The sequence below is a fragment of the Microcaecilia unicolor genome, chromosome 2 (assembly GCF_901765095.1).
Source record: "Microcaecilia unicolor chromosome 2, aMicUni1.1, whole genome shotgun sequence".
NCBI lineage: Eukaryota > Metazoa > Chordata > Amphibia > Gymnophiona > Siphonopidae > Microcaecilia > Microcaecilia unicolor.
In genome coordinates, this window is record NC_044032.1 from 490221447 (window position 1) to 490238428 (window position 16982).

General features: G+C 42.7%; 1 protein-coding gene across 3 annotated transcripts in view; it reads left to right on the forward strand.

Annotated features, from left to right (window-relative positions):
- The first annotated feature begins 4033 nt into the window (after nt 1-4033).
- Nucleotides 4034-16982, forward strand: part of LOC115461368 (SH3 domain-binding protein 2-like) — a 245844-nt gene continuing 232895 nt past the window's right edge. For 2 of the 3 annotated variants that reach the window (XM_030191123.1, XM_030191126.1), the window contains exon 1: nt 4034-4109. The gene's annotated coding sequence lies outside the window, so the exon portion shown is untranslated. Of the gene's footprint in view, nt 4110-4214; nt 4264-16982 lie in introns of those variants that run through there. The other variant, XM_030191125.1, reaches the window with a different exon arrangement.

Consider the following 16982-nt stretch of genomic DNA (forward strand, 5'->3'; position numbering starts at 1 on the left):
CCTGGAAAGAAGGTAACTTGGCCCCGGGGAGGGGTGGGTGGCGTCATCTCAGCCCTGGGCCGCCCCTGGGAGGAGGGACTATAACAAGGTCTGAATAACCAATGCCAAGTAACCTTTATTCTTCAGTTGATGCCACTCAAGGGCAAAAAGGGAGACAGAACCTCCATTAAGATGAGACTCTGCCAGAGATTCTCTGAGGTCCCTTTCAAAGGAAGAAGGGGGCCCTCCAGAAGGCACTGGAGGTCCGTGTACCATGGGTATCACGGCCAATCTGATGCCGCTAAATCACCAACAAGGGATGCCTTACCACCCTCCACAGCACTCTGCCGATCAGATGCTGGGGGGGGGGGGGGTGACACACACACAAAGTGAACTCCCTGTGGGGCCACAGTTGTACCAGCATGTCTATGCCCATGGCTACAGCCTCTCTTAAGACCATCCGATCTCAACAAGGGAATCCCCAATGATCCACAATGAGACCAAACTCTTCTGGAACCAGCTCCCACTCCCCTGGATCCTGCCTGCGTGTTCTCTGCTCCATGTGAATTGCCAAGAGGGCTAGCAACTTGTTCTTCACCCAATGACACAGCGACACACCCTCCAGAGCCACTACTGCCCTCTTGGTCCCTTCCTGCTAGGCTTGTGAAGAAAAACCTGGAGAGTCAAGCAGATGGCTCGGGTCTCTAGGAAAATGATAGGCCAAAGTACCTCCCTCAAAATGACCACTTCCCCTACATTACCTCATCCTTGCAGTGCACTCCCCAGGCTGGCATCTGTTGTGACCACTATCCTGTGTGTGTTGGGGGGGGGGGGGGTCCAACAGAACTCCTTCCTCCCCCTCCCCTGCCAAATGAGCTGAATTGTTCCACTAGGCCAATACTTCCAGTAGGGTTGGGGAAAGCGGCAGGTGGACTTTGAAATCCTTGGAATAGCAAGCCCCCCTGGACAGCAAAGCTCTCTGGCCCTAGGCACCACTTCTATAGTCCCTACCATCAACCTCAGAAGCTGCAGTTAATCCCATGCTCTGGCAGCCGGTTGTGCACAGAAATTCATTTTCTGGGTCTGAAGCTTGCAGATCTTCTCTGGGAGGAAGACGAGGCCTTTGTGTTTGTCAACGTGAACCCTCAAGTACTCCATCAGCTTGGAAGGGTTCAACTGGCGTCCAGGCACAATTCAACATCCGTCCAAGACTCCTGTTCTGAACTTGATTGAATGAGCCAGTTGTCCAGAAAGGGGTGGACCCAAACCTACTGACTGCAAAGAAAGGCTGTCACTACCACCATAACCTTAGAGGTGATCCAAAGTGTTGTGGCCAGCCCAAAGGGCAATGCTCTGAATAGAAAGCGGCTACCCAATACGCAGAACCAGAGGAAATGCTTGTGTGATTCTGGAATGGGAATATGCAGGCAAGGCTCTGCAAGGTCCAAGGAGGTAAGAAATTTGCCTTGCTTAACAACTGTGATGACAGACTGCAGAGGTTCCATGTGAAAATGATGGACCTGTGGGACAACACTGATTCCCCTGAAGTCTAAAATGGGGCAGAAACAGCCCCAGGACCATGAAGTAAATGGGTCGGCCCAGTCCCTTCCCCAGGAGGGAACCAGCTCCAAAGCCCCTTGGTCCAACAAGCATGAAAGTGTGGCCTGGACTATCTCCATTTTTTGAAGGCATCGAGAAGAAGTCTTGCAAACTCTAAAGCATAAATCTGACTTAACACCTCTAGAATTCAGTGATCTGAGGTAAAAAGGGCCAACTCGTGTTTGAAAAGGCACAGCCTGCCCCCCAGCCTCAGCATCGAAAGGCTGGCCTAAACATTGCTGGGAACGCCTGAAAAGTGCAGTCCTAGAAACCTTGGGCCTTCTCACACCTGGAAAAGAACTGCCCCTTAACACCCTTGGGGGCAGCTGAACCACAGCTCAGCCTCCTACCCAGAAGAAGTCTCTCCCAATCTAAAGGTTATGACTTGCCAGGCCCAGGATGAGCCAACACCTTTGGCTGGTCCTGTGGCAGCTGCCGAGGCTTCACCTTGCCCAAACCCTTCATCAGCATCTCCAAGTTTTCCTTGAAGAAAAGACATCCCTGTAAGGGAAATTTACTGAGCTGCGCCTCAGAGGCTGTATCCTCCGCCAAGTTACAAAGGCACAGCCACCTCTGAATTACCATCACCAGTGCAATCGACCTGATGAACCCCTATTCCTCACTGGCCAAGAGCCTACAACTGGGGGAGGGGGGCCCTCCAACATAGCCAGTTAATCGTGCAACTTATTTGTGGAACATAACCACAGAGGTATGGTATGGTCGCATTTTCAATATGGTAATACTGGGGTCTAGCTAAGGAACAGGTTATTTTGAGTTGGTCTTCACTGGACCAAACTTGCTTTCATTGTGCCATCATCATCCAGCTGGATAGGCAGTGTTTAAAAAGGTGGAGGATAAAGGAATTTTTTTTCACATTATCCCAAGCAAACTTGGTTTCAGTGTGGCTTACATTTGAAAATACAATGAGACAGAATAATAGAATTCAGTTATATCATGGGAGCAAGTACATGGATATGTCTAAAACATTTAACAAAGATGAAATTACCATATATACCCAGCTGGGTATTTAAAAGTCCTTTAATGATGCTGCTTGTTCATAAATCATAGCCATAAGTATAGACAGTTATTCAAACATTATCACATGCATACACCAGAACAGGCATCCATACACACATTGCAAAAGTAAACAACAACTTCTACAGAGTACATCCAAAATTGAATTTGTATTTTCTAATTTCCATCTTCCAAAATTCCAGACAGCAGATGTACAGATCTGCAGGACCCAAAGCAGTCCAAAACAAGTAAAGTAAAAAAAACAAAAACAAACATGGTTTATACCTAATTGTTCAACCACCCTTAGGATTCACCTTTGAGTTTAAAAAGCAAAACTACATGCATGTAAGGACTGGATAAACGAATTAAAACAAAGTTTACAGCAAATGTCCTTAATATGTAAATACTTGGTACCAATAATGAAACAGTGATGGAATATTCACATAGCAAGCAGCCTGAGCCAACAGATTTATTTTCCATTGAACATAATTAACTTTGTATGAACTTGGCTGCTAATATAGTGTGCTGAAATGGACAATGTTACTACTACTTATCATTTCTATAGCGCTACTAGACGTACGCAGCGCTGTACACTTGAACATGAAGAGACAGTCCCTGCTTGACAGAGCTTACAATCTAATTAGGACAGACAAACAGGACAAACAAGAGATAAGGGAATATTAAAGTGAGGATGATAAAATAAGGGTTCTCAACAAGTGAATAAGGGTTAGGAGTTAAAAGCAGCATCAAAAAGGTAACATTTAGACTGCCTCTGGACAGAATTTCTGCATGAAGGAAGACCCTACCTCATTATTCAATACATAACTGTTAAATACTAGAAATAAAAAAAAAAGCAAGTGCATTTTATAATATACCACAAAACAAAAAGGAGCAAGTTTCCACATGCCATCCTTTTCTTTTGATGTAGGCACAGGGGAAAAAAACGTTAAATGCTCCCCTTTCAACCTGTTATTTTTTTAAATTGTACTTATACATAGTAAATCTGATTAAGTACCTGATTCTCATAACATGATATCTGTTTTGGTGGCTCTTTACTAAGTAGGTGAAAACATCTCTGCACAAATACAGGGAGTCCCAGTAGCCAGCCTCTCCAAATGACATAATGATTTAAAATGTACAACAAATTAGTACTCTAACCGACGAAACCAACACTTTCTCTGTGTACATCCGTATGCTGCACAAGCCAACATGTTTGAAAATATAAGTGAGATTAAATAAAAGTGCTACCAACAATAAAGAACGACAACGAGGATGCAGCAGCTCATAGGTTTGCTGGCTTTGTTTTGAGTGTACTAGATGACGACTGTGCGCGGGGAATGGGAAACAGCGACTAACCAATTTGTCTTCAACTTTTTGACGTCATCCCGACTTCTGCTTTCTTCCACCTCTTGGTTACTTGTGTGATGTGTGGAGTGTATCATAGGGGACGGTCACGGGGCTCCGGAGAAGGAAAGCTCAGCTGTGCCGGGATTGTTAGTGGGCGATCTCGGAGTCAGGTATGAGCTTGATCGGGGGATGCGGGTTGTTTGAGGGACAAGTGCCGTATTGCGGACAAGAAGGACAGTGGAAGATAGAGGGAGAGACGGTAGATCATGCGGAGGGGATGTCGATCCCCTAATGCATGCATGTGAGGAGGATGGATGTGAGAGCGTGAGTACAGCCGAATGCGTGTGACTTGGTATGTTTGAGGGATCCGTTTGAGATCTCCGGTTCTACTTTTCCCCGAGGAGTGGTAGGGGTTTTACAAATTTCCTGATTTGAAGTTGTGAGTTGAAATTAGTAGGGGACTCCTGGAGTCCTGTTAAATCTTATGTCACTCTGGTTAGTAGTAATCCAGGTGAGTGAAAGCTCACAGGGACTTTAAAGGGATACAAAAGTGAAATGTTTTCAGATTGGTGATTTTCTGAAATCTCTTTGAACTTATTTCCTTTTCACCATGACAGCTGAACTGGAGGGTGGCCCCATTAAAAAAAATATATATTTTAATTTGCCACTTTTTAGGCTGGGTTTTTGCAAAGTTCTAAATCGTATGCTTTTTTTTTTAATTAAATTACATAGATTAAGAGTATTTCAGTTTACTCAGCATGCTGGGGTATACTTTTTTTTTTTTTGTTAAAGTAACAGAGATTAAGGGTATTTCAGTTGTTTACTCAGCATGATGGGGTAAGATGCAGCAGCCTTTACTGTGCATGTGCAGGATCAGTTTTCTGGAAAGAACCACACCCAGAAGGTTGGACTTTGTGATTACCTTTCATTCCATACAACTGTGTAAGCTCCACTAGTTCTGAAGTACTTTGGTAGAAGGAGCATGCATCCCGCTTTCATAATCCCTTGAATCATTTTGCTCAGTCACCAGTTATGATAATTTCAGGATATGGTACTCATTTCATCTTTATATGTCAAGTTTCTTTTTCACTATTATCCTGTAAAGTAGGCCTTAGCAACCCAGTCCTCTGCACACCTTAAGTCCCTTCGGCATCCACAATGAATATGCATGAGAGAGATTGGCATGCACTTCCTCTTTGAGGTATGGGTATTCAGATGGTAGATTACATTTAAGGTGGACACATGTAAAGTGATGCACATTGGGAAGAATAACCCAAATTATAGCTACACTAAGGTTCCACATTAAGAGTTTCCACCCAAATAAAAGATCTAGGTGTCATTGTAGACAGTACATTGGCCAGCAGCCAAAGAAAGCAAATAGAGTGTTAGGAATTGGGAATAGAGAACACAACAGAGAATATCATAATGCCTGTACATCGCCTTAAACATTGGGGAAATTCTATAAATCGCGCTAAAAAAATGGATGCTGGAAAAGATTGGCACTAAGCGATTCTCTAAAAAGTGCATGCCGTTTATAGAATCGTGCTTAGTGCCGATTCCCGTACCAAACTTTGGGTGCCAGACTTAACGCCTGTTGAAACCTGGCATAAATGCTTTTGCCCAAATCGGGTGCATTGACACCATATTCTTTAAGTATGCGTGTGGTACACCCCTGCCATGCCCATTTCAGATATGCACTACGGGAGTTATCAGCCTTATAGAATAGCATGCAGCCAGATGTATGCACACATACAAATGGATGCCAATTAACCTCAACATTTATTTGTTAGTAGGGTTACCATACGTCCGAATTTACCCGGATATGTCCTCTTTTTGAGGACATGTCCGGTCGGATTTGGCCAGCCTGCCTGTTCGTCCGGATTTCTGGACAAACGGGCTCTGGCGGGGGTGGGAGCGGAGGCGGGCGCGGGACTCCCTTCCCCTCCCCTTACGCTACTATCCCTGGTGGTCTAGAGGTACCTCTTCGCTCTTCGGGGCAGGAAAGAAAGAGCCCCCTCTTTCCTGCCCGGAGCGCTGCTGCTAGCTGCCCTGCTGCATCCTGTGTGAGTCCGGCTCTCGGCGTTTCAAAATGGCCACCAAGAGTTGAAGTCTCACGAGGCTGCTTCAACTCTCGGTGGCCATTTTGAAACGCCGAGAGCCGGACTCCCACAGGATGCAGCAGGGCAGGAAAGAGGGGGCTCTTTCTTTCCTGCCCCAGGCGAAGAGGTACCTCTAGACCACCAGGGATAGTAGCGTAAGGGGAGGGGAGGTGATGGGGGAGGGAAGGTGATGGGGGGAAGAGGAGCGACCGGGGGCGGGGTGATGGCGTGAAAGGGGCGGGGTGAGGGCGTGAAATGGCAGGACGAGGGCTTGAAATGGGGTGGGGCGTCCTCTTTTTATGAGGACAAAAAATGGTAACCCTAGTTGTTAGCACTCAATTATTGCTTCAGAGCTTGTTAATTAATTTGCACATGCATCTCAGGAGTATGCATAAATTTGGACAGGTAAATCTGGACGCCATGTATGGAATATGGGAGATTGTGTGCAGTTCTGCTTGCCGTATCTCAAAAAAGATACAGCAGACTTAGAAAAGGGACAGAGAAAAGAGAGGAGATATTATAGGGGTCTGCAAAATCTTGGGTGGAGGGGGAACAAGTAAATTTGAATCATTTTGTTTACCCTTTCAAAAGTACAAAGGACTAGGGGACACTCCGTGAACTTACATAGGAAACAAATAGTAATTTTTTGTTTGTTTGTTCACTCAACACATAATTGAACTCTGGAATTTATTGCCAAGAGGAAGTGGTAAAAGCAGTTAGCATAGCTGAGTTTAAAAACAGTTTGGACAAGTTTCTGGAGGTGAAGTCCATAAACCATTATTAAAGTAGACCTGGGAAAGTCAGGGATAGACCTGGCATAAGTAGCATGAAATCTTACTAGGGCGTTTTTCCAAGTACTTGTGATCTGAATTGGTCACCATTAGAAGCAGGATACTGGCCTAGAAAGGACTTTTGGTTCTGAGCCTGTGTGCAATTCTCAGTGTTGTTCAAAGTACTAGGTCAAGTTCTAAGTAAAAATAAGTGCATTTTAATACATAAGTAAAAGTACAGTGAAGAGGCACATTAAAAAGTTTACTGAAGTGAAAGTAAAAAAGTTATGCTTAATACAATACTTTTGAGTAAAAAGTAAATCACCACGACTACAATGAATGCAACTATTGTTAATGTTATTGCTTACAATCAATCCACTTTGCTTTTATTTATTTATTTTATTTATGGTTCATTTCTACCCACATTTTCCCACAAATGCAGGCACAATGTGGCTTCCATGAATTACAAAAGTTAAAAGGACACAACACATGAAGTGTACCAGTAGAAAAGGATAATACGCTAGCAGCAATTAGGAAAGCTAAACAGCAGAGTTACTAATGGGATACACTTTTTTCAAAAAGATAACGTTTTCAGCAGCTTCTTGAAAAGATGGTGGTCAGCTTGCGTTTTCAGGAACAGGGAAGAGCATTCCAAGTCTTCGGGCGGGAGTAGTGGAAAGTAGAGGCAAATAGAAGCCGACAAACTAAAAACTAAAGTAAAACTAAATTGTTGAAAGGACTGTCACTCGTGTGAGTGTGCTTCTGAGTCATTCATGCAGCACAGCTAAAAAGGTGTTTCAACAGCTTTGTTTAGTCTGATAAAAAGTTCCTTCAAATCAGGCTAGGTTGCAATATTACTGATGTCTTTCTGCAGGTTTTGATCAAGGGAATCTCTGAAAACACTTTGACTTCCATATAGCAAAGAATACTTTATTGTCATCACTCTCATTGTCATATGCATTAGAAGTAGTGCGATCTAATTCATCATTTGCATCTTCATCTTCGTTATCATTGTACTGCTGTCCAATTACAAGAGAATACTTTCACAAAGTTGGAATCATTGTCTGTTGTTCTAACAATTTTTTGTCTGATGTCAGACTCTGTTTGAATGTCTTTGAGAACTGATGCAAGAACATCAAATGATGGGAACCCTTCAGTATTAAGGTCAGACTTAAAAGGACTATCAATTAGAGACTGCACGGGAACGGGGTTTCGCGGGAATCCCGCAGAACCCGCGGGATTTTCCGCAGGGACAGAAGCAAGTTCTGCGCAGTGGCGTAGCCAAGGGTGGGCCTGGGTGGGCCCGGGCCCACCTACTTTGGGCTCAGGCCCACCCAGTAGCAGCACACCTATGAAGTGTTTGGTAGGGATTTCCCAAGCCCCACCAGCTGAAAATTCCTGTCCTTCCTGCATACCAGCCTTCCCTCTGATGTATTCCCGCCTATGTGGTAACAGGAAGTTGCATCAGAGGGAAGACTGTGGAGCCAACATGAACAGTGTGTATTATTTGCTGCTTGCTGCCAGTGAAAATCTGCTATTTAAAATGTATGGGGGGAGGGGGATGTTTGAGAGACCATATGGCATGCAGGTGAGAGAGGGAGAGACCAAATCACTTGTGGGACAGGGCTGAGTTCTTCTGCCCACCCATCTTGGGCCCAGGCCCACCCAAAATTGGGTGTCTGGCTATGCCCCTGGTTCTGCGGGGATTCCGTGGGGACGGAAGCAGTTCCTGCGGGGTTCCCGTGGAAGTGTTTGTTGCACTTGTGCCAGCCTCTCACCTACCGAGTACCAAGTTCTTTGAGTTCTGTCTCCTCCTCCTTGCTTTAACATCAGAGATGTGGAAAGTCTCCGTTAAGGAGGTGGTAGAGATACAAATGGGGATGAAATTCAAAAAGGCATGGGATAATATAGAGGATCTCTAATTAGAAAATGAAAGTTATAAAAAAAAACTAAGCTTAAATGGCTGCATGTGTGTGGATGTGTTGAGTGACACTTAGATAACGACTCTGGCTGTGATGAACTAGGGCCGATACCGGGAGACCTGTACGGTCTGTGTCTAATATATGGCAATCTGGTTAAGATGGACTGGAAAGGGCTTAGACCACAACTTTAGTGACTGGAACATGAGGACAGTTCTGGACAGACTTTTACGGTCTGTGTCCAGCAATGAGAAGATAAATAGGCTGGAGTGGGCTTCGAGGGCAACTCCAGCAGTTGGAACATAAGGATAGGGCCAGGTGGACTTCTATGGTCTGTGTCCCAGAAATGCCACAGAAAGACCATAATCAAGAATATAATATCACATTCATTGTTGATTTAATCATGAATTGATAATGATTGTCCTATTGGGCAGACTGGATGGACCATTCCATTTTTTATCTGCTGTCATTTACTATGGTACTATTAATCCTCTCTGCTCCCGGGCTGATGCGCAGACCTCAGCTCTGACATAGGCATGAGCATCAGATGTCACTTGACCTACTGGCTTGTGCATGTGGTGATCTCTTAGTATACAGTGCCAGTGAATCAGAGAAGTCTTACATGTGCACACCAGAGTGTTCCAACTTCCGTTCCTTCCTTGCCTGTAGTGCTGTGGCTCGAACCCAGAGAGCAACAGGAATTTTTTTTTTTAATGTACCATTAAATTCTTGTGGGGATGGGTTAGATTCCCTGTGGGGACAGGTTAGATTCCAGTGGGGACGGGTTGGATTTTTGTCCCCGTGCAACTCTCTACTATCAATCCAGTGGACAATCACTCCAATGTAAAATTTTCCATGGGATAACCAGCAATCTGTTGTGATAGACATAGGTCTGTTCACCAAGAATTGCTAAACGTTTCAGCTTCATCTCCACTTCAGGGTACCCAACTTAATCACTGTACAGTTTAGCTGGAGACCAGTAACCATTTTCAACCAAACACAGGCAATCCCACTGTTCTCATAGGCTATATTCACTGAACCTCAAAATTTAAGATGAAATGATTTCCACCGTTTTTGTGACAAGGTTTGCAATAGCAAAAATCCTGTTCCTGGTTTTGCTCTTTCATTTGGTTTACTGAGAATCATCATTTACTTTTTACCTTTAAGTGCAAGCATCAGATGCAACTGAATAAAAGTAGTATAAATTGGTGAAATTATTATTTAAGTAAAAGTTTTGTCACTTAAGTACAGGATAACATTTGTTACTTTTACTGAAGTAAGGTAACCACTTAACATTTACTTAGTTACTATACAAAACTAGCAATTCTTATGTTTTTAAGTTTAATACCATTAAAGAACAAAGGGTTTGAGAAAAGGGGACTAGCCATAAATGTAGGTGTCATATTAAGAATTAAGACTTGAGCTAAATCTGCTGGCTCAGTGATGCAGGAAGACTTGGGTTTCAATGTTTTCCTTGGGTTTTTCATCCTTTGGGCTGACTCAGGATGCTGTTCAGTAGGGCTTCCAATACCTGTCCTTGGGACTCCACAGGCAGATGGGTTTTCAAGATATGTCTGTACCTTAGTGAGCAAGTATTTCTACCTCCCATTTATTGTGACGTCTGTGATTTACTGGAGGAAATAACGCAAGTAGTAGTAGTAATATTGAAGAGAGAAAAGAATAAAATAAAGAAACGAATAAAGTAATTATAAAAGTGATCTTATTTCCAGAGGTTTTTTCAGAATAATGAGGAAGTTCGCTCGGCATTCATATTGAAATATCACGTCCATGAAAGCCAAGCATCTGAAGTCGTTTCCTCCAGTAAATCACAGAAGTCAGAATAAACAGGAGGTAGACATACTTGCTCACTAAGGGTCCTGTTTACTAAGCAGCGTTATAGGTGCATTAACATTTTTAATGCGCGTTAACCATGTTTGCGCCTACAATATCCCTATAGGCACCTACGTGGTTAGTGCAAGCACTAAGTGTAGGCACGCTAAAAGCACTAACGCACCTTAGTAAACAGAGGCCTAAGGTATTGAAGTAGTTTCATTAGCAAGAAGAATAAGTTGAGTTAATTTTCAAGATATGTGCAATGAATATACATGAGATTGAGTCTCCAATACATGCAGATTGATCTCATGTATATTCATAGCACATATCCTGAAAACCCAGTCAGGACAGGTCTTGGAAGCCCAGCTGTAGAGGATCTCACACCAGCAGAAGTCAAATCAAGTCAGTGCTCTAGTAACAGTAGTGTGGTCCATTATTTGGTAGGGAAGTCCTACAGGTGCTGTGGCAGCCATAGTAAGGGGATCCATAGTGAGTCTTTTACAATGAAATCAGGCCTGAGAAGTTATAGTAAAATAAAATATTCGTGTAGAGGTGGAGCCAGTTTGCTTCAGCCAGGTCTTTCTTGGAGTGCTTTTTACAACCTAGCCAGATGGTCAATTCTGTTGGAATAGCAGTGCTGGTAGTCCTAATGCCTCTGTTCTGCAGACGTGGTCAATTCAATGTAGATGTGATTGTCTTGTCTTGTCTTTTCTTACACTATAGATTGTTGCAGATTTCTGAAATGGTTTCATTATACCTGTGGTTGAACAGCAAGATGCCAAGAATTGTGCAACCAATGTTATCTTAGGATATGCAATTAATCTTTATGAATATCACTCTGATTCAGCCAAGAAACTCTCATAATAGTCGGCTATAGGGGCACTCTTCTGACATGGCACGTGTTTCGCTAGATGCTTTATCAAGGAAGACCCCTATGAATCTATATCCCCCAAGAGTTGTGCATAATCATTTAATCTGGAACACTTCCAGCTTGCGCAAGTCCTCAGCTAATAATGTCCATGCTTCTAATCTATAGAGAAGGACCATGGGAGAATAAAAATCTCATCTTGGTCTTCATTTGTAACACTGTGCTTCTTCCACAGACACCTGTTTAGGCTAGTAAAAACCACTTGGGTGCTATAAATTCTGGCTGCAGTATCAGCAATTTTCAGTGCTGAGATCACTGATCCTAGATATTTAAATTCCTTCACCTTGTCTGTTGGGTTGTCAGAGACTAGCAGGCCTCCTTTCAAGTTATTTGACGTGATGCACTTAGTTTTCTTTGTATTGATCTATAATCCCAGTTTTCCTGCTCTTTCTGTGATTATATGTAGTAGCTCATGGGCTTTGGATTCTAATCCATCCATGAAAGGAATATCATCAGCATATCCTGCATCAGTAAATGTCAGGTTGTCTGCATTGCATTCCACGCCCACTCGCCCAGCCAAGCTTTGCTTCATCAACCAATCAATGACTACATTGAATAGCAGTGGTGACAGCACACGTCCTTGTCATACATCTGTATAGACAATGAAACTGTTGGATTTGGATTTTCCACGGTTCACCTTTACTCTGCAGGGTGTACCATCATAGAAGGCAGAAATAATTTAGACATTTCTGTGGCATACCAGTCACCTGGGGTGCTTTCCACATAGATCCCCAATGGATGCTGTCAAAGGTGCTAGTGAAGTCAATGAATATTACAGTGGTCTTTTTCAGCATGCTATCCTCCAACTATTTGCCTAATAGAAAAAAACTTGGATCTATACAGCCCCAGCTAGTCTGAAGTCACATTGCTCCTCTCAGGTGTTTGACTTCCCACATTGGTTGTAGGTTGGTTCTTGATTATTTCAGCAAGCATTTTTCCAAAAACTGATAGTGGGCTGAAATGAAATTGAAGGGGGGCAGACTCAAGAAAAATGACAGGAAGTATTTTTTCACGGAGAGAGTAGTGGATGCTTGGAATGCCCTCCCACGGGAGGTGGTGGAAATGAAAACGGTAACGGAATTCAAACATGTGTGGGATAAGCATAAAGGAATCCTGTGCAGAAGGAATGGATCCTCAGGAGCTTAGTCGAGATCGAAAGGTGGGGCTGGTGGTTGGGAGGCGGGGATAGTGCTGGGCAGACTTGTATGGTCTGTGCCAGAGCTGGTGGTTGGGAGGCAGGGATAGTGCTGGACAGACTTATATGGTCTGTGCCCTGAAGAGCACAGGTACAAATAAAAGTAGGGTATACACAAAAAGTAGCACATATGAGTTATCTTGTTGGGCAGACTGGATGGACCGTGCAGGTCTTTTTCTGCTGTCATCTACTATGTTACTATGGGCTGATTTCCCTGTAGTTTTCACCTTTTTTTAAGGATGGATATTGTGTTGGCAGGTTTTCTGATATCAGCAATATTTCTGCATAGGCTAGCATTCTTGTACATATGCATATGTGGATCTACAACTCGGTGCCGATACAATTTTATTTTCTCAAAATATAGATGCTGCTGTTAGCACAGACCCATATGTGCATTCTTAAGACACACTTTGCTTGCTGGTTAAGATCCTACTGCTGTATGTAATCTGTTCAAGAGCACAAGATCAAAATGAGAACATAAGTTTTACCCTACTGGGTCAGATGAAAGGCTGATCTATTCCAGTGGTAGCCAGTGCAGGTCAAAAGTACCTGATGGAGTCCCAAAAATTAGAAAGATTCCATGCTGCTTAACCCTAGGGATATGCATTAGCTTTCCTTAAGTCTATCTTAATAATAGTTTATTGTTTTAAGTGTGCTATTGCGTAATTTCATGGAAAGTCCCTAGTCCTTTTACTGTTTGAAAAAGTAAACAATTGATTTGCAGTTACCTGTTCCATTCCATTCAGGATTTTATAGACCACTATCGTATCTCCCCTCAGCCCTCTTCTCCAAGTTGAAAAGCCCTAACCTCTTTAGCCTTTTCTTATATGAGAGTTGTTCCATTCCCTTAACTATTTTGGTCACCCGTCTCTCTATATGTTTTTGTTTTTTTTTTTTTAGATATGGTTACCAAAATTGCATACAATACTCTAGGTGTGATCTCACTGTGGCGCATTAAAGAGGCATTATGATGGAGACTAAAAGACCATTCCTTTCCTAATAATTCCTAACATTCTGTCTGCTTTCTTAGCCATTACCTCAGAAAGAGTGGAAGATTTTAACTTTCAACAATTTTTTATTGATGACAAAATCCAACAAAAAAAATACAACTTCACTATAGCACATAAAAAAAACAGTTGTAACCTAAACATCACTGGTATGCATCCATAGTAATGGTCATCAAATTTGTGTATTAAACCCCCCCACCCCTTCCAACTATTTGTTGTACCTTTTCCCCCCCTCTGCCCTTTATTGATGACCTGACCAAAGAAAACACACATTGCAGGGTTCGAATATACCTGCCTTTAAGCATAAATGCTTATCCCATTATACATCTTGTTACTCACAGTCATCAAACTTTTCCTTTCTCCTCCCTCCCCCCATCCTCCCCCTTTCCCCCCCCCCCCATTTGAAACACTGTATATTGAACAATTCAGTCAACCAAAACATGTCAACAATCATAACTATACGGTAACACGTGCACTCAACCCGGTCCTATCTTTAATCTCCCAGCTCCCACCCCACCTTATCAATCACCCAGAGGCTAAACAATTAGTGAGCATATTGTGGGTTCTAGGGGACAATTAAAACAATATGAATACGTGCTTAAAGCTCCCATCCATACGTCTCTGTTTTGTGATATGTCCAATGAAATTTCAACTTAGCATCCTCTGCATTCTCAATTATTCCCCCTCCCTCCCGCCCAATCCCACCCAGTCGCCATCTCTCAACAACAATCTTCATCTAAAACCAGACCACAGACAAATACAAATCCAAGACACATATACACACAAGAAAAAAAAAAAAAAAAAACCTTGCAGGTATTTATATATAAGTATATCCAGCGTGAGGGGGGGAGAAGAGGAAAACAATGATCCTAAAACAAAGGGGGACCCCATCCCCCCATCCTGCATGAATCACTGATCTCCCTGGAGTGTCCTCTCTCTAACCCTACAGTTCTCAACCCGCATTTAGTAGCAGACTTCTCGCTTTGTGTGGAAGAGAGTCCACATATACTCCCCAGACTTCATGGAATAGTTTCAGCCTCTTGGGCATGCGTTTAGCATATCTATGCTCAAAAGTCATTAGGGCATGAAATTTATTTCTCCACACCCAATAAGACGGTGTTTCATCTCCCACCCACACTCCTAAAATCACTTTCTTCCCCACAACCCCTGCCTTTCGTAACAGTAGCATGTATTTCCTGCTCTCTAGTTGATAATCTTCATAGTAATCTAACAGTATGGCCCTTGGTGAAAGCACAACCACACACCCAGTTAACTTTGCTAGATAGCCAAATATCTCCTTCCAAAAAATCTTAGTTTGAGAGCAGTCCCATAAGGAGTGAAGGAAAGAATTAGTCCCTTGTTTACATTTTTGGCATATGGGCGAATCTACTGCCCCTATTTTAAACAATCTCTCCTGTGTGAAATATGCCCTATGAATAATACAAAATTGACATTCCCTCAAGGTTGCATTAATCGAAATCTCTGGGATTCTCTTTAATAGCTTCAAAGGGCTCAATTTCCCTGCTATTTCTGGAGTCCATCTGGCAACAAGGTCCCCAAATGTCCTCTCCTTAGAGTCCCTCTGTATTGCCTTATGTAACCCTGATATCGAAAGTTCACCCTCTTGAAATTTATCAAAGAACCCCCGTTAGAGTGGAAGATTTTAATGTATTTTCTACAATGACATCCAAATCCTTTTCCTCTGTAGTGACTCCTAATGTGGAACCTAGCATCATGTAACTATAATTTGTGTTAAACTTCCCAATATGCATCACTTTGCACTTGTCCACATTACATTTCATAAGTTATTTGGATGCTTCAGCTTTCCAAGGTCCTCCTGCAGTCTTATACTGTCCATATGTAATCTAACAACTTAATTTTTGTGTCATCTACAGATTTGATCACTTCACTAGTTGCTCCCATTTACAGATCATTTATAATATGTTAAAAAGCACCAGTCCCAGTATAGATCCTTGTGGCACTGCACTATTTACCTTCCTCCCATTAGAGCACTGGCCCTTTAAGTCTCTTGTTTTCCTTTCAAGTTTAGGTTTATTTAATATTCCACACCAACAGTGGAAACTAGGCGGTTCACAAATTTACAATAAAGCTTTAATGTTTCCTAATACACAACAGAACATTGCCTCTTATCATGTGGCTTTTTAATTTTCTCAGGAGAAACTGGACAAGTTGAAAGATAAACAAACAATGCAGCAAGTATTTCTGCTGTAATTGAAAATGAATAATGCTTAAAACCACAGTTGTAAATAAATTAATTTCAGAATTAAACTAGGACTTAATTTGGCCAGGATTCAAGTGTAATGTTTACAGTAGTGTGCTGAAACATAAGGAAGTCAGTGTTCGAATCACAGTGATGCTCCTTATGACTTTGGACAACTTAACCCTCCATAGACTCGTGGCCAATGTAATAAAGTATATTGGGCTTTATGCAGGGCTTATTTTGAGGGGGAACATTGGGGGTACTGAGTACTGGCACCTTTTCCATTGTCTGCTAAAATTGACCCATGGTCCCCAAGTTTTAATAAAAGAGCTCAGGCTCTACACAACAATTCTGCCTTGTTATAGATTCTGTGACTGGTTGCAGGGGTCCTGGCTATTGCGGGGTGGGTCCTTCAGTGATCACCCCTCCCCTGAAGGGTGGCCTGGCATTTGAGTACCAGCACCTTTTTCACTAGAAAAAATTTCACTGGCTTTATGCACAGCTTATTGTGGCTTCAATGTACAATTTTGTGTGCAATCATGGTCACCTATGTTAAAAGGAGTTTACACACTAGTTAACTGTGTGCAAAGACTCATGCTGACATCAATGCATGGCTTGTTTAAATCCCATGGTAATGAAGGCATTATCTCAGTGGTTCCCCAACCTGGTCCTGGAGGCACCCCAACCAGTCAGGTTTTCAGGATAGCCACAATGAATATTCATGAAAGATTTGCATGCACTGCCTCCACTGCATGCAAATCTATCTCATGAACATTCATTGTGGATATACTGAAAACCTGACTGGCTGGGGTACCTCCAGGACCAGGTTTGGGATCCACTGCATTAACTATTGAACACAGATAGAAAGAAGTGAGCAAAGGGGGATTGGGGCTGATGTTGAAAGACACGTGATAAAGCTGGCCTAGCACACCAGTTCTACTGTGAAATTAAAGTAAAAAAATTACATTGTTATATTTTATGCAATGAGCAAGCAAATTACCGTTGTGTTAAAAATGTGGCAGTAATTTGCAACACATTGCAAAATGTCACCTTCTCTGTTTGGTGTTTGAG